Below are 19,188 nucleotides of genomic sequence, written 5' to 3' on the forward strand. Positions count from 1 at the left end.
CATTTGCCTCCCAGATTCAAGCGATTCTCGTGCCTCAGCTTCCCAAGTAGCTGGGATTACAGGCATGCACCACCACACCTGACTAAATTTTGTATTTTAGTACAGACAGGGTTTCACCATGTTGGCCAAGCTGATCTCGAACTCCTGACCTTAAATGATCTGCCTGCTTCAGCCTCCCAAAATGCTGGGATTACAGGCGTGAGCCACCGGCCTGGCCTACATCTTTTTTTAAATACTGAATCTTTGAAATTCATTATATATTTTATACTCATGATGTGTCTCAATTAGAATAAATTTTCATTAGAAATACTTGAACTGTATTTAGATTTTATTAAGTTTACAGCTGAAAAAGTAGTTTCACATACCCAAATTGTTCCAAAAATATGTACAAGTTTTCTAATAATGGATCAAGTAGGTTTTTAAATTTAAATTAATTAAAATTAAATAAAACTTAAAATTCAGTTACTCTAGCCACATTTCAAGTGCTCACTATCGACGTGTGGCTAGTATCTTTCTTGTTTGACAGTGTAACTCTTAACAGCTTCACAGTATTCCATTATATGGATTTTACTACAATTCAGTTTTTCTACTGATGGGCATTTAGGCACCCCCATACTGTACTTTTGGAGTTTGGAGCATTCTGAATTTTGGATATTTAGATTTGGGATACTCTACCCATACAAATAATGTGACAGTGGACATCCTTATAGAAATACATAGTGTAGGATAAATTTCTGGAAGAGGGATAGATAAATCAAATATTTGTTTGTTTGTTTGTTTGTTTGTTTTTGAGACAGAGTCTTGCTGTTGTTGGCCCGGGCTGGAGTGCAATGGCACAATCTCAGCTCACTGCACCTTCCATCTCCCGGGTTCCAGCAGTTCTCTTGCCTCTGCCTCCCGAGCAGCTAAGATTACAGGCACCCACCACCACACCCAGCTAATTTTTGTATTTTCAGTAGAGACGAGGTTTCACCATGTTGGCCAGGCTAATCTCAAACTTCTGACCTCAGCTGATTCACCCGCCTTGGCCTCTCAAAGTGCTAGGATTACAGGCATGAGCCACCGCACCCAGCCCAAAGGTTTATTTTTAAATTTTGGTAGATAATGCAAAATTACCCTTCAAAAACATTGTACTGTTTTATAGAGGCAGCAGTCCACAATGTCTGTTTTTCTGTGTCGTTCCCAACACCGGATATCATTGTTCACTTACACAGATACACATAACCTTATACCAAAAAGACAAAAAAATCCCTTATACCAAAGTAGCAATTTTTATGTATTTATGCTGTGGTGTTTTTCCCCCTACTCTAACTGGAAGAACAGGGTCACTCTTACTGTAAATATTTCCTTGGGGAGAACAACAAAAAGGCAGAACCAGAAGAAGCTGTGAGAAATTTAGGTTGGAGGCAAAGAAGCAAAAGAATATGTGGTCCTCAAAGCGGATGTAATCTGCCCTGGTGCCAAGTAAATCAAGGTATCAGAAAATTTACCTCCTTGTACCCTTTCTCAGGAAGCTATTGGAGGACTCCCAGGAAGAGGGGAGTAGATGAAGAAAGAGGAGAGAGGTGAGGGGAATTTTCCAGGGTCAGGATGAAGGAATGATGATGGCTGTAAGTGCTACACATTTAGAGAGTTTAGTTGGAACATGGTTCTGTCAGATTCTATGCAGGAAACAATGGCAAAATCATCCCCGGTAATGTAAGAGAGTTTAATGAAAGGCCTGCTCTCAAGTGGGCGGGGATAAGTGAATTAACAAGGGATGGTGAAGCACCCCAAGGCTTAACAGCAAGAAGCCCACTAAACCTAGGACTGAGGGAGCAAGAGGGAGTTGATACTGGAATTTACCAGAGCTGTAGCTGTATAAGTGGGGCCACCTGATGTGAATTGTGACCTTAGAGGAACATAACCTATGCTAAACAATAAGAGGAAGCTGAAAGAATACAGAACCCATCCAATCTTTCCTTCTTCCCCAGTGGTTAATTTGCATCGACTGGAAGCCGGAGGACAAGAGAATATAGGTAATGCAGTCTATAGAGTCAGCCTTCTAGGACATGGAGCAGATGGAGAAGGATGATGAGTGGATGTGGGCAGAAAGAAAAAAATCTAACGTAGAGTAGGAGAATGAAGGGTTCCAGAAACTATTGACACACACACACACACACACTCTTGAAACTGATAGGTTACCTGATTTGTTTGAATGTATACATTTAAAAATATATTGATTCTTTTACCCAAAGAATGTGCGGATTGTGAACCCAAGATATCTGACAGGTCTCAGTCGATTTAGAAAGTTTATTTTGCCAAGGCTAAGGATGCACCTGTGACACAGCCTCAGGAGGTCCTGACGACAGGTGCCTAAGGTGATTGGGGCACAACTTTTTTTTAATACGTTTTAGGGAGACATGAGACATGGTTTGATCCAGGAAGGCGGAACAACTTGAGGCGGGGGCTTCCAGTTGATAAGAGTTAGTGTGGGTAATAAGTAGATAAGAGACAAATGGTTGCATTCTTTCAAGTCCTTGATCAGTCTTTCACTGAATACATGGTTTAGTCTGGCCCAGTGAATCTGCGTTTTTACATAAACAGTAGGGTAGAGGAAGCAGATACACATTTGTCTCAGGTGAACCTCAGACGGATGACTGAGTTCTGTTTATCCTTTATCCACAAGGAATTTCCTTGTGGGCAAATGTTGAGGGAGGTATGTAGCTTTTTATCCTTGTAGCTATCTTATTTAGGAAAAAACCAGGAGACAGGTTTGTCTGACATAGTTCCCAGCTTGACTTTTCCCTTGGCTTAGTGATTTTGGGGTCCTGATACTTACTTTACTTTCACAGGATATATTAGTGATTTAAATAAAAAGTGAGACACAACTTGTAGGGAGAGGGAAATGTACTATGAGAGAGAGCTAAATATTCATCTTCCATAATAAATGGTCAGCAGATAACTGAAAAGAAAACCAAAAGAAATAGCATGTATGTATATATAGAATATACACACGTATTTTATATATGTATATATGTATGTATATATAACATACATCCTATTTCTGTACACGTTACTAGAAATATGAAGGTAAGTTTAAGAAACAAAGAGTTAAAAGTGGTCTCTAGGCAGAACTCATGTGAGACATTGAATTGTTCTTCATAGTAGGTTTTATGGAACTGTTTGCTTTTTTAAAAAAATTATACACACATAATTTTGTGTTACACTACTATACGTACAACACCTATGCAACACAAAAGTTGTATATTAGGGGCCCCTTATATGGAGTGTGTAAAAATATTGCTGTCACCAAGGTAGTGATTATTTGCATCATTTCTTAACTATTTCATCCTGATTATCATTAAAGAATTTGGGAAAAATCTCTCTCGAGTTATTAAATGTTTGGCAATAGGTAGGTGTGGTTTTTCTCTTCCTGTCTTATCTAGCTTTTAAATATTCAAATTTAATGCAGCACATACTGAGTTTCTAATATGAGCATACGTAGATAGCAGGATAGTGTGCAGGGTTCCCAGAGCCACTACCAGTAGATTGGAAGTCTGTAGAATATTTGCAGTCTAGTTGAGAAGATAAGGTACTCATCCATAAAAATTTGATAATAGGCCAGGTGCTGTGGCTCACACCTGTAATTCTAGCACTTTGGGAGCCCAAGGCGAGTGGATCACATGAGCTCAGGAGTTCGAGACCAGTCTGGGCAACGTGATGAAACCCCATCTCTACCACAAATACAAAAACTTAGCTGGCTGTGGCAGTGGGTGCCTGTAGTCCCAGCTGCTTGGGGGTTTGAGGCAGGAGGATTGCTTAAACCTGGGAGGTCGAGGTTGCAGTGAGCCAAATTGTGCCACTGCACTCCAGCCTAGGTGACAAAGTGAGACCTTGTCTTAAAAAAGAAAATTAATGCAGCAGGTATTGAGTTTCTGATATGAACATAAATAGCACTGTACAGGGCTCTCAGAGCCTCCTGCCTAAGGCTCCCAAGTAGCTGGGACTACAGGCACACACCACCACAACTGCCTATATTTTGTACTTTATGTAGAAGTGGGGTCTCACTATCTTGCCCAGGCTGGTCTTGAACTCTTAAAAAGAGTGTTATTATTTTTTACTTTCATTCACTTTGGGCTAAAGTAAAAATTAAAATATAGCAAACAGAAACAGGGTATACATGTATAGAAATAGGGCATATGTATATGTTGTATATACATACATAGAACATCCAGGGTACCATTTATGACAATGTTAAAATTAGCCAGGCACAGTGGCTCACATCTGTAATCCCAGCACTTTGGGAGGCCAAGGCGGACGGATCACTTGAGGTTAGGACTTTGAGACCAGCCTGGCCAACATGGTGAAACCCCATCTCTACTAAAAATATAAAAAGGTGTGGTGCCGGGCGCCTGTAATCCCAGTTACTCAGGAGGCTGAGGCAGGAGAATTGCTTGAACTCAGGAGGCTGAGGTTTCAGTGAGCCAAGATTGAGCCACTACACTCCAGCTTGGGCAACAGAGAAAGACTGTCTCTAAATAAATAAATGAATGCTTGCATGCATGCCGACTTATGCCTAATCCTAGCGCCCTGAGAGGCTGAGGCAGGAGGATCCCTTTGCCCAGGAATTTGAGACCAGCCTGGGCAACATAGGAAGACTCCATCTATACAAAAAATAAAATTAGCCAGACATGGTGGCATGCACCTGTAGTCCCAGCTGCTTGGGAGACTGAAGCAGGAGGATTGCTTGAGCCCCGGAGTTTGAGGCTGCTGTGAGCTATGATTGTGCTACTGCACTTCAGCCCGGGTAACAGGCAGATCCCATCTAAGGAAAAATAATAATAAATAAAGAATATATGTATTTTGTAAATGTATTTGTCTGAAGGTTCTTCTACTTTAACTTTCTGTTTATTATTTCTTCATTCTACTAGAATTTGTAGTTTTTCCAGTCTTGGAAACATTGTCACCAGTAGAGAGATTTAAACAGAAACTATTGCTCTTCCTCATTTATTTAAAGGAAAGTATTAGTTTAATAGAAGAATGACCAGAACACAGTCTCTTATGCATCTCTCTGATAAGTGATACTCCGTTCTTAGGGTGAATTTTGGGTTTAAGTGCCAGCTCTCCATCTTCCAGCAATCCATATTGATTTAACTGTATTTGTAAAATTAAGAATGAGGACATTCCTCTGTGGCCATACCACCCTGACTGTACCTGATCTTGTCTGATCTTGGAAGCTAAGCAGGGTCAGGCCTGGTTAGTACTTGGATGGGAGGACATTCATGGTAAGAAGGCACAACCCTCCTCTCTCCCAATAAGTAGTTCTTTGGTCAAAAAAATTAAAAAGATTTTCATTCAAAAAATATTTGTATATAGCACAACATATTTTATATGTTACGAACTCATCAAATATGAGTTACACACTCTGCCTCGGGGCTTGCAATTAAGAAACATTCTGATTTCATGGTAGACAGTAAATGCTACAGCAAAGGCATAGATTAAGTACTCTAGAAGGGTAGTTTGTAGAGGAGAGAGGGAGCAGGCAAAATTAAGATTTCATAGGATACTTGATGGAAGAGGAAAATCTTAACAGATAAAAAGTTGAAGAGAGGATTTTTTCTTGGTATAAGAAACAAGATGTCAAAAATATAAGCAGTATGTCAAAGTTTAATGACAAAATATAAGCAGTACACAAAGTAAGTGCTGTAAGAGTTGACTATTAAATTAGTAAACTTCCTTTGGGAATTTGGGCACTTCCCAAAGGAAGTGGGAAATTGCAGGGCTTATATGGGAAACAGCAAGTAGTTTGATTCAGAAGACAGGGGAGGGAGAAAGAAAGTGGAAAAAGTAATCTGGGACTAAGTCAAGTGGAGCCATATGAATGTCAGGCTAAGGTGTTCTCCAGAATAGTTGTTAAAATGACCTGGAGTCAAACAGACTCCAGGCCCTAGCTGTGCCATTTAGCTTTTGACATTGGACAAGTTATTTATTTTGCTAAGTTAAGGTGCAAAATTGAACAAGGAGACTGTTGTGAGGGTTAAATGAGATAGTGTATGTCAGGTGCTTGGCGTAGTGAATGAATGGTACATGGTAAATTCTCAGTAAACAATAGCTTAAAGAAAAGACAAAACTTGAAAAGGGACACTGTTGTGGTGGTAGGAGTGCTTCAGGAAAGTTAATCTGGCAATATTGTGTAAAATGATTGGCAACTAGAAAGACTGAGGTTGGAGAGAAACTCATAGAAAAGTTAAGACACTCATAGAAAAACCCATGGAAGAGATAATGTATAGTATAATTTAAGGTAGTGGCATGAGAAGGGAGAAGCTAAGAGTGTATGTGAGATGCAGAGGTAGAATTGATGGGAGTTGGTTTAGTTTTAAGTATGTTTATAGAGGTATTACAGTTATGATTTTGAAAATACTTAAATTTTACCCCAGGAGGATAGCCAATTTGTGTAACAGGAGTTAGTCTATTATATTTTTAGGATATTCATTTTTAAGCTATAAATTAATATTATTAAAAACAGTCTGTCAAGTTATGACATGTGGCTCACTTTGCCAGCACATAATGAAATTGGAGCAATGCAGAATAGAGAATAAAATGTGTTATATTGTTGTAGGAAACTGGAATGTTGGTATCACTTTACTTATGTAGTAGGAACATTCACACACATATCTACCATTTCTTTACTCGATTGCCTTTGCTGCTTGGTAAACTGAGGTTTTCTAAGTACTTTGAGCAATAGATATCTTGTTACCACAATCAGGTACTACAATAAACTTGTAGTCTGTTAGCATATGTAACAGTGAAATTAATGATTGTGTTAAAATTTATTTTATGAAGCAGTCAGTTGAAGGGAAAAGGTAAATTTTCTCTGATCATATTTTAAAGGCAAAAAAAATTTTGTGATTTTGAAGGAAGCATGTAGTCAGCATAGTATCTTCCAGACATGTAACTAACACAGCACTGTGGATGCACATTAGGATTTACTCATCTGAATTTTAGTTAATGTTCTATTGTTTCTAGCTGTGACTTAACTTTCAGTACCTACATATGTGGAAAACAGATATCTGACCTTGCCCTTTCAGGGCAATTGGAGAGATCAAATGAGGTTATATACTTGAAATAGGCTGTAAAAATAAAAGCATTTTACAGATGTAAGATATGAATATGTAAATTATTTATAAATTTGCCCTTCTAGCCTATCCCTTTTGTGTCCTGTCTAGCAGTTAACAACCTGCTAAAACTCCCAGTATAAATGCAATAATTGAAAAATAGAATTTATTGTCTCTTTTCCAATTCTTATCCCTATCCCCGCCTCGAATCCAGAGACCTTATTCTGTGCATTTTCCTATTTTAAGGTTCCATAATTCTCCCAGACTCAGTTGACATACTTAGTGTTTTAGAATTCTGTTTGGCTCCTGGTCTCCAAATCCTGGGAAATCGTTCTTTAAAATAGCCATTGTTTGAAGTGATCACTTTTCATTCCTTCTGCTGCTTCCCTTTATTCTGCCATGTGTAAGGTATTAAAACATTGTCTTTATTGACCACTCTACTTAACGTTTTCTCCTGGTCAACTCTGGTTACAGTATAGAGTAGATTTAGAGTAGATGGTTAGTAAATTGTAAATGCAACAGTGTTTTCTTCCAGCTCTTTTGTCTACATTACCTTGTTTTAATTTTTATCCCAAAGCCATTGTATGGCCTAGAATCATGGGTTGAGAATAGGAACTTGTAAACTAAATCTTTCAGTTACAGATGTGTTATATATATACTTTTTGCCAGAAATGCAAAAGCTGGTAAGTCTCTTCAAGTTTACACCTGAGAAAGATGTATCTTCTAAGCTAATTATACTGCCTTATTGATATCCAACAGAATTGTCAGGAATCATATTTTTTTTTTTCTGTCCATGAGGGCAGATGATTCATGTGGTTTTAAGTTATAATATATGTTACTCTTTATTCCCCTTTGAAATCTTATTGGGTTTTTACTTTGAAGATTTTTTAAATTGGGATTTTGCTTCCATTCCTTACAAATTTTGTCTGGTATAGTATATTCTAAATACAGTTAGATTTTAAGCTATGAAAATGCCAGTTGTTTCTTTGGAATGCAGTTATCTGGATGATAAATGAAGGTAGTTCGATCAGAAACTCAAACCATGAACTATGTGGAATTTTAGAAATGCCTTTTATTATAGGACTTGTTAGGGTGTTCCACTAAATAGTAAACCAAGAGCCTGGGCATGGTGACTCATGCCTATAATCTCAGTGATTCGGGAGGCTGAGATGGGAGGACTCTTGAGCCAAGGAGTTCAAGACCAGACTGGGCAACATACTGAGACCCCATCTCTAAGAAAACAAGCAAAAAGTAGCTGGACATGGTGGTGTGTGCCTGTAGTTCCAGCTACACAGGAGGCTGAAGTGAGAGGGTTGCATGAGCCAGGAGTTTGAGGCTACAGTGAGCTATGATTATGCCATTGCACTCCAGCCTGGACAACAGAGCAAGACCCTATCTCTATTTAAAAGAAAAATAAAAAGGCCAGTACAGTGGCTCATGCCTGTAATCCCAGCACTTTGGGAGGCCAAGGCAGGCGGATCAGCTGAGATCATAAGTTCAAGACCAGTCTGGCCAACATGGTAAAACTGTCTCAACTAAAAATACAAAAATTAACCGGGTGCAGTGACATGCACCTGTAATCCCAGATGCTCTGGAGGCTGAGGCATGAGAATCACTTGAACCCGGGAGGTGGCGATTGGGGTGAGCCAAAATTGCACCACTGCACTCCAGCCTGGGTTACAGAGTGAGACTCTATCTCAAAAAAAAAAAAAAAAAGAAAAGAAAAGAAAAAAGTAAAACCAGGACATTTGCACTTGGTCTTGTAATTTAAAGGATTTTATCTGTCCATTAAAAAACTTTGTTTTTTGGCCGGCTGCAGTGGCTCATGCCTGTAATCCCAGCACTTTGGGAAGCCGAGGCAGGCAGACCATGAGGTCAGGAGATCGAGACTGTCCTGGCTAACACGGGGAAACCCCATGTCTACTGAAAATACACAAAATTAGCCAGGCGTGGTGGCACGTGTCTGTAGTTCCAGCTACTTGGGAGGCTGAGGAAGGAGAATCGCTTGAACCCGGGAGGCAGAGGTTGCAGTGAGCCAAGATCACACCACTGCACTCCAGCATGGGCGACAGAGCGAGACTCCATCTCAAAAAAAAAAACCAACAACTTTTTGTTTTTAAATCTGTAAAAATATTATTTATTTTTTTGTAGAGACGAGGTCTCACTATGTTGCCAACGCTGGTCTCAAACTCCTGGTCTCAGTGATACTCCTGTCTCTATTTCCCAAAGTGTTGGGATTACAAGTGTAAGCCGCCATCCCTGGTGTAAAAACTTCTTTTGTATTGTGCCCATTGACTTAAACAAGTTCAGTTTATTTTGAATATATGTTTAAAATTAAAGAAATATATATTTATTTAAAAGTCTTTTTAGTTCTGTAATGTGGGAACTCGTTTTTCAGTTAGATCTTGGGGACTTTATTTTTGTTTAAGTTGTGCCTTTTTTACTGAATAATAATTTCAGAGCTAATCCACTGCATGAGTAACTCAAATATTTCAACTTTTTTTGAGAAGGAGTCTCAATATGTTGCCCAGGCTGAAGTGCAGTGGCATGATCTCAGCTCACTGCAGCCTCTGCCTCCTGGGTTCAGGCAATTCTCATGCCTCAGCCTCCCGAGTAGCTGGGATTACAGGTGTCTGCCACCATGTCTGGCTAATTTTTGTATTTTTAGTAGAGACAGGGTTTCACCATGTTGGCCAGGCTGGTCTCAAACTGCTGACCTCAAGTGATCCATCCACATGCCTTGGCCTCCCAAAGTGTTGGGATTATAGGCGTGAGTCACCTCGCCCAGCTGAAATATTTCAGTTTTGACTTGTATTTACTTAGTTTTGGACATAGCTAAGTTTCTTCTGTAAAGATAGGTCATTCATTGTTGGAAACTTAAATTCATACAAGGAGTTAAACAGTTACCAAGTAAATAGTCTTTTATGTGATGTCAGTATATGACTTGTTTTTGGAATATACAGTTATCTTTTTAAAAAACTTCGTTTCTTAGCCAGGCACAGTGGCTCATGCCTATAATCCCAGCATTTTGGGAGGCCGAGGTGGACAGATCACTTGAGCCTAGGAGTTCAAGACCAGCCTGACCAACATGGTGAAACCCTGTCTCTACTAAAACTACAAAATTAGCCAGGCGTGGTGGCCCATTCCTGTACCCACCTACTCAGGAGGGTGAAGCGGGGGATCACTTGAGCCTGGGGAGGCAGAGGCTGCAGTGAGCCAAGATCATGCCACTGCACTCCAGCCTGGTTCACAGAGCAAGACCCTGTCTCAAACAAATAAATAAATAAATACATAAAAATAAATTTGGTTTCTTTGAGATATAATTTACATGCAGCAAGATGTCATTTTAAGTGTATAATTTGAGGTTTTGTGTTTCTTTTAAAACCAGCTGAATAGGTATAACTTCAATTAAAATTCAGTAATTTTTTTTTTTTTTGAGATGGAATTTCACTCTTGTTGCCCAGGCTGGAGTGCAATGGCGCAATCAAGCGATTCTCCTGCCTCACCCTCCCAAGTAGCTGGGATTACAGGCATGCACCACCACGCCTGGCTAATTTTTGTATTAGTAGAGATGGGGTTTCACCATGTTGGCCAGGCTGGTCTCGAACTGCTGATCTCAGGTAATCCACCTACCTTGGCCTCCCAAAGTGCCGGGATTACAGGCATGAGCCACTGTGCCCAGTAAAATTCAGTAATTTTAAGTGTTCAATTTAATGAATTTTCAAAGTGGGTTTATTGAGGTATAATTTATATTTTATAAGATTTAGGGTTTATGGGGACAGTTTTAGTAAATTTATATAGTCATGCAGACTATCACTGAAATCTAATATTAGGGTGTTTTTATCACATGAAAAAATTTCCTCCTTGCCTTTTTCAGTCAGCATCTGCTTCCATCTCCAGGAAACCACCAAACTGCTTTTTGTAGTAGCACTAGTTTTGCATTTTCTAGAAATTTTGCACAAATGGACTCATACTCTTGTGTCTGGCATTGTGTTTTTGAGACTGTCCGTGTTGTTGGATATGTCAGTAATTTGTCCTTTCTTTTTTTTTTTTTTTTTGAGACGGAGTCTCGCTCTGTCGCCCAGGCTGGAGTGCAGTGGCCAGATCTCAGCTCACTGCAAGCTCCGCCTCCCGGGTTCCCGCCATTCTCCTGCCTCAGCCTCCCAAGTAGCTGGGACCACAGGCGCCGCCACCTCGCCCGGCTAATTTTTTTGTGTTTTTAGTAGAGACGGGGTTTCGCCGTGTTAGCCAGGATGGTCTCGATCTCCTGACCTTGTGATCCGCCCGTCTCGGCCTCCCAAAGTGCTGGGATTACAGGCTTGAGCCACCGCGCCCGGCCTGTCCTTTCTTATTGTATTTTTTGTTTATCCATTTTATTTCATTTTATCCATTGTATTCCATTTTTTATCTATTCCCAGCTGAAAGATAGTGTATGGTTTTAGACTATTATTAATATTGCTCCTATGCATACTTATTACAAATATTTCTTTGTGATTTTTACAGATAAAAATATGTTTATTTCTTTCTCTTGTGTGGAATGTCTCAGTTATATGGAAACTATATGTTTAACTTTTTAAGAAACTGCGAGACTCTACAATTTTACATTCTCATCAGCATTGTATAGGGGTTCCCCTTCCTTCACATTCTTTCCAGTGCTTAATATTACCACTTTTTAATTTTAGCCATTTTCTTGTTTGTAGTGTTATTTCATTGTGTATTTTTAAAACAGCATTATTGAGGTAGAACTCTCATACTATACAATTCCTCTGTTACCAGAAAGGGTTCCCGATCCAGATCCCAGAGAGGGTTCTTGAATCTTGCATGAGAAAGAATTTGGGGCAAGTCCATAGAGTAAAGTGAAAGCAAGTTTATTAAGACAGTAAAGGAATGAAAAAATGGCTACTCCATAGGCAGAACACCGACATGTTACTTCTTGATTATATGCTGAGTGAGGGGTGGATTCATGAGTTTTCTGGGAAGGGGGTAAGCAATTCGTGGAACTGAGGATTCCTCCCCTTTTTAGATCATGTAGGGTAACTTCCTCACATTGCTGTGGCATTTTTAAACTGTCATGGCACTGGCAGGAGCGTCTTTTACCATGATAACGCATTATAATTAGCATATAATGAGCAGTGAGCACTACCGGAGGTCACTTTCATGGCTATCTTGGTTTTGGTGGGATTTGCCTGGCTTCTTTACCTCAACCTGTTTTGTCAGCAGGGCCTTTGTGACCTGACTTTGTGTTGACCTCCTGTCTCATCCTGTGACTTAGAATGCCTAACCTCCTGGGAATGCAGCCCAGTAGGTTACCCAGCCCCTATTCAAGATGGAGTTGCTCTGGTTCAAATGCCTCTGACACATCCAAGTGTGCAAATTCAATGGATTTTAGTATATTTAGAGTTGTACAACCATCAGCGCAGTTAATTTGCATCATCCCCCAAGAGAAACCTGCATGCCTTGGCCATAATTATCCCACCCATTCACCCCCAGTTTTAGGCAACCGCCGATCTACTTTTTGTCTCTCTATATTTGCCTCTTCTGGATATTTCATAAATAGAATCATACAGTATGAGGTTCTTTGATGCTGGCTCCTTTAAATCCTGTTTGCAGGGTTAATCTATGTTGTAGCATGTATCACTACTTCATTTTTATTTTCCAGTAATGTTTCATGTAGGATTATACCACTTTTAATAAATTCATCAGTTGAACATTTGGGTTTTTCCTACTTTTTTGCTATTATAAATACTGCTGCTATGAATATTTTTGTACAAGGTTTTGTGTGTGTGTGTGTATGTAGATGTATGTTTTTTTTTCTGTTGGTTTATACATAGGAGTAGAATTGCTGATACGGTAACTCTATGTTTAGCCTTTTGAGGAATTGGCAGACTGTTTCCAATGTGTTATTGGAAAGTTTCCATTTGATATTCCTAAGGGCAGTAATATGCAACAACATAGATTTTTAAATTGATATCCATTAGATACAGGGGTTGTGGTGCATTTTTATGATTTCTTACTGAGAAATCCTAGCTATCTGCAGACAGAATTGGTTATCATATTGAATTAGTCTTTCTCTTTCTCCTTTACCCCCTCAAAAACACTGCAGACATTTACATTTGATCAATTGTCTCATTTTTCTTTTTCATAGAATAAGAAAGCCTGAGTTTTGTGAAAAACCAGAGAAGAGAAACTAAAAGGACAGTAGAAAAGGTTTTTCCAGTTTGCATAATGTAAGTTCTTTTCACTTTTCTTGGCTTGAATCCTGTGTTAGCTGACAAAGCTGTTTCTATGGAAACAAATAGTTTAACTTCTTAGAATGTCAGAGGAATGCTGATCACTTAAAATGAGACTTCCCAGCTGCTGGTCAAAGGGCATTACTTGCTGGAGAAAGAGGGGAAGGATGAATTCAAAAAATTCTAGAGTTCTGGACACTAGTATAGACTGAACATGGTTATGCGTATGAAGTATATCTCTTCCATTTTCCTCTGCCTAAAAATTAAGATACTGATAATATAGGAAGTTGGATTTCTGCTGACCTGTCTTGATTCTCAGCTCTTAAACAGATGGTTCTATTTGTTGGTACCCTTTTCAGTGGGACTGTACCCTTTAGACTATTTCAGTCCCTCTAGTCTCAATCATTTGCACTTGTTGTGAAGCTTATTTAGCTTTCCTTTGCCCCCTTCTCCCGCAACTAAAACGCTTTCTCCCTTACTAGTTTGAGGTTATAATTGAAACAGCTTTGGCATGCCAGCCTGAAAATTTTTCTTGCTTTGTGGACAATGTACAGATTTTTGTATTTGTGTTCATTTTCCTAGAATTAGGGAACAGGGATTCTGATGAGAATTTGAAATGTAGTCCTTTGAAGCTTTCTTTCTTTCTTATTTCTTTTTTTTTTAAACTTATAATTGGAAAGTTGAGAAGAAAAGAATTAGGGCCAGTTACTGGTAACTCTGCTGTCTTCATAAGATGGCCTGTTATTTACACACAATGAGGTAATGCTCTAGTTCAGTCATTTACCAGCTTCTGAATTGTCAAAGGCCGGTTTTTGTTTGTTTGTTTGTTTGTTTGTTTGTTTTTAAGAGAGGATGAGTGCAATTGCTTTGGACTGGGAGGACTTTTTCACTTTTATAATGTGTATAGACTACATGTATGAGCTATAGTATTAGTAGAGTGCCTGCTTAAAAATTGTAAACTTGATGCTAAAACTACAGGATACCGTATAATGTTTCTTTAATTCTGAAAGAACTTAAGGATCTTTCCTTGCCTTCATTAAATTAACTTGTGAGCATTATAGAGTTTTTGGAGTGTTAAATGGTGAAGTAATTATTTAACAAGGTAGTCTGCAAAGATTTCTTGTAGATTTAGGGACTTGAGGGAGGTCTTGAAGGTAGAAATCAACGGAAAAGTAGTTCACTAGTCATTTGGGCAGAAAGATGGGATAGACACAAATGAGGAAGGTAAATCAGAAGGCTCATGCAGGTGAGTAGTAAAAGATAGAGCTAGAAATCTTGGATTCATTTTGCGAGTTTGGACTTTATTCTCTAGGTAATGTGAAAGCCATCAGAAGTTCTGAACAGAGGAGTGGTTTCCTCATATACTTAATTAAGCGAACCACTTACCAGGTATCATGGCTATAGAGGTGAACAAGACAGATCCTGGCCAATTTCCCTTGACTTTACTTCTATCTGATTCTCCTGTATTCTCCATCATATTTAGTTTCATTGTCATCTACCTACTAAGCCAGGGATAGTGGTTAAGAGTGATGGTTCTGGAGTTACATTGCCTAGGTTCGTATTCTGAAGCCTTCTGTTGTTTGGCCTTCTGCTGGGCAATGTTATGGATCCAGAGATGGGTCAGCCTGGTTCCTGACTTCAAGGTGCTTCTAGTCTGATGAGATAGAAAGACAGAGATATAAATAGCAGTAGTCCAGCTTCAACAAGAATGTGACAGGGATTATAGGATTCCAGAGGACAATGTATTTGAGCTCAGACTTAAAAGAGTAGGCAAAGATTAGATCCTAGGCAGTCTGATTCTGGAGGCTGTTCTCTTAAACATGCTGTCTTGGGTGACTGGATGGATATAGTAACATTAGTTAGAATTGAAAACAGGGAGAGGATTAAAGAGAATAGGAGGAGATTAAAGGGAAATATGAGTTTAATTTTGGAGGTATTTCTAGATTCTTATGGGAAATTCTGATAGATAGATAGAATAATAGTCAGCCAGGTGCGGTGGCTCACGCCTGTAATTCCAGCACTTTGGGAGGCCGAGGCTGGCGGATCACGAGGTCAGGAGGTTGAGACCAGCCTGGCCAACATGGTGAAGCCCCATCTCTACTAAAAATACAAAAATTAGCTGGGCATGGTGGTGGGCACCTGAAATCTCAGCTACTCAGAAGGCTGAGGGAGGAGAATCATTTGAACCTGGGAGGTGGAGGTTGCAGTGAGCTCAGATCATGCCATTGCACTCTAGCCTGGATGACAGAGTGAGACTCTGTCTCAAAAAAAAAAAAAAAAAAAAAGAATAATGGTCAAAGATTTTGTCTCAACCATAGTATCTAGCCAGGGGTAAATAATTAAATTTGTGTACATATCACTCCTCTTTTTGAAATCTTTGATGATTCTCTTATTCTACAGAATTAAGGATTTATATTTAAGACCTTTCATAAGATGGACCCAATCAAACTTTCTAGTCATATCTTCCACTTCTCTCTTGACTCTTTTAGTTCGACTAGCCTTATTTGTACTTTCCCTTCACACCTTTCATCTTCACACCTTTGGTTCATATGGCCCCTTTCTTATTTCTCCATCTTGTCCTTAAGGCCTACTTCCAACCTCATTTTTCATCTAGAAAATGGGCATATTTGGATCTACTTCTGGAGCTGTAATGAGGAATAAATGAGTGAATACTATGTGAAGTACTTGCAGTATTGGCGGGCACATAAGTGCTCAGTAAATGTTAGCTGTAGTTGTAGTTGTTACTACTACTACTACTATTCCTACTCCTACGACTTCCTTCTCCTCCTCCTCCTTTACCTCTTTTATTCACTTTTTGTCCTCCTATTTGAAATAGACACTAAGTTCTACTGATTCTGTAACCTACATATTGCTTTTTTTTTTTTTTTTTTGAGTCAGAGTCTTGCTCTGTCTCCCAGGCTGGAGTGCAGTGGCATGACCTTGGCTCACTGCAACCTCTGCCTCACAGGTTCAAGTGATTCTCATGCCTCAGCCTCCCGAGTAGCTGGGACTACAGGCACAAGCCACTATGCCTGGATAATTTTTTAATTTTTTTGCATGATTTTGTAGAGATGGGATTTTACCATGTTGCCCCCAGGCTGGTCTCAAACTGCTAGTCTCAAGTGATCCACAGCCTCAGCCTCCTCAAATGCTGGAATTACAGGCATGAGCCACCATGCCTGGCCTGTAACCTTCATATTTCTTGAATACAACTTCTTCATTCTCACTGTCCTAGTTGAGGACCCCATTTCTAATAGGTGCTTTCAGTCTGTTCTCATTGCCACCCTTCAGTCAGCCCTCTACGCTTCAATAGGAGTGATATTTCTTTTTTTTGTTTGTTATAGTTTAAGTTCTAGGGTACATGTGCACAACATGCAGGTTTGTTACATATATATACATGTGCCATGTTGGTGTGCTGCACCCATTAATTCGTCATTTACATTAGGTATATCTCCTAATGCTATCCCTCCCCGCTCCCCGCTTCCCCTACCCCACGACAGGCCCCAGTGTGTGATGTTCCCTACCCTGCGTCCATGTGTTCTCATTGTTGAATTCCCACCTATGAGTGAGAACATGCAGTATTTGGTTTTCTGTCCTTGTGATGGTTTGCTCAGAATGGTGATTTCCAGCTTCATCCATGTGCCTACAAAGGACATGAGCTCATCTTTTTTTATGGCTGCATAGTATTCCATGGTGTGTATGTGCCACATTTTCTTAATCCAGTCTATCATTGATGGACATTTGGGTTGGTTCCAAGTCTTTGCTATTGTGAGTAGTGCTGCAATCAACATACATGTGCATGTGTCTTTATAGCAGCATGATTTATAATCCTTTGGGTATATACCCAGTAATGGGATGACTGGGTCAGTTGGTATTTCTAGTTTTAGATCCTTGAGGAATCGCCACACGGTCTTCCACAATGGCTGAACTAGTTTACAGTCCCACCAACAGTGTAAAAGTGTTCCTATTTCTCCACATCCTATCCAGCACCTGTTGTTTCCTGACTTTTTAATGGTCACCATTCTAACTGGTGTGAGATGGTATCTCATTGTGGTTTTGATTTGCATTTCTCTGATGGCCAGTGATGATGAGCATTTTTTCATGTGTCTGTTGGCTGCATGAATGTCTTCTTTTGAGAAGTGTCTGTTCATATCCTTTGCCCACTTTTTGATGGGGTTGTTTGATTTTTTCTTGTAAATTTGTTTAAATTCTTTATAGATTCTGGATGTTAGCCCTTTGTCAGATGGATAGATTGTAAAAATTTTCTCCCATTCTGTAGGTTGCCTGTTCACTCTGATGGTAGTTTTTTTTGCTGTGCAGAAGCTCTTTAGTTTAATTAGATCCCATTTGTCAATTTTGGCTTTTGTTGCCATTGCTTTTTGTGTTTTAGTCATGAAGTCTTTGCCCATGTCTATGTTCTGAATGGTATTGCCTAGGTTTTCTTCTAGAGTTTTTATGGTTTTGGGTCTAACATTTAAGTCTTTTATCCATCTTGAATTAATTTTTGTATAAGGTATAAGGAAGGGATCAGTTTCAGCTTTCTACATATGACTAGCCAGTTTTCCCAGCACCATTTATTAAATAGGGCATCCTTTCCCCATTTCTTGTTTTTGTCAGGTTTGTCAAAGATCAGATGGTTGTAGATGTGTGGTATTATTTCTGAGGGCTCTGTTCTGTTCCATTGGTCTATGTCTCTGTTTTGGTACCAGTACCATGCTGTTTTGGTTACTGTAGCCTTGTAGTATAGTTTGAAGTCAGGTAGCATGATGCCTCCAGCTTTGTTCTTTTGGCTTAGGATTGTCTTGGCAGTGCCGGCTCTTTTTTGGTTCTATATGAACTTTAAAGTAATTTTTTCCAATTCTGTGAAGAAAGTCATTGGTAGCTTGATGGGGATGGCATTGCATCTATAAATTACCTTGGACAGTATGGCCATTTTCACAATATTGATTCTTCCTAGCCATGAGCATGGAATGTTCTTCCATTTGTTTGTGTCCTCTTTTATTTTGTGGAGCAGTGGTTTGTAGTTCTCCTTGAAGAGGTCCTTCACATCCCTTGTAAGTTGGATTCTTAGATATTTTATTCTCTTTGAAGCAATTGTGAATGGGAGTTCACTCATGATTTGGCTCTCTGTCTGTTATTGGTGTATGGAAATGCTTGTGATTTTTGCACATTGATTTTGTATCCTGAGACTTTGCTGAAGTTGCTTATCGGCTTAAGGAGATTTTGGGCTGAGACGACGGGGTTTTCTAAATATACAATCATGTCATCTGCAAACAGGGACAATTTGACTTCTTTTCCTAATTGAATACCCTTTATTTCTTTCTCCTGCCTGATTGCCCTGGCCAGAACTTCCAACACCGTGTTGAATAGGAGTGTTGAGAGAAGGCATCCCTGTCTTGTGCCAGTTTTCAAAGGGAATGCTTCCAGTTTTTGCCCATTCAGTATGATATTGACTGTGGATTTGTAACAAATAGCTCTTATTATTTTGAGCTACGTCCCATCAATACCTAGTTTATTGAGAGTTTTTAGCATGAAGGGCTGTTGAATTTTGTCGAAGTCCTTTTCTGCATCTAGTGAGATAATCGTGGTTTTTGTCTTTGGTTCTGTTTATATGATGGATTACGTTTATTGACTTGCATATGTTGAACCACCCTTACATTCCAGGGATGAAGCCCACTTGATCGTGGTGGATAAGCTTTTTGATGTGCTGCTGGATTCAGTTTGCTAGTATTTTATTGAGGATTTTTGCATTGATATTCATCAGGGATATTGGCCTAAAATTCTCTTTTTCTGTTGTGTCTCTGCCAGGCTTTGGTATCAGGATGATACTGGCCTCATAAAATGAGTTAGGGAGGATTCCC

General features: G+C 39.4%; 1 protein-coding gene across 3 annotated transcripts in view; it reads left to right on the forward strand.

The window, feature by feature from the left end:
* The window catches only part of MPP5 (membrane palmitoylated protein 5), a 94,282-nt gene that overhangs the window by 17,608 nt on the left and 57,486 nt on the right, over positions 1-19,188 (forward strand). For 2 of the 3 annotated variants that reach the window (XM_025392446.1, XM_025392447.1), the window contains exon 2: positions 13,243-13,324. The exons of the other annotated variant lie outside the window; for it this stretch is intronic. The gene's annotated coding sequence lies outside the window, so the exon portion shown is untranslated. The remainder of the gene's footprint in view (positions 1-13,242; positions 13,325-19,188) is intronic. 3 annotated transcript variants of the gene reach the window in all.

The sequence above is a fragment of the Theropithecus gelada genome, chromosome 7b, assembly GCF_003255815.1.
Source record: "Theropithecus gelada isolate Dixy chromosome 7b, Tgel_1.0, whole genome shotgun sequence".
NCBI lineage: Eukaryota > Metazoa > Chordata > Mammalia > Primates > Cercopithecidae > Theropithecus > Theropithecus gelada.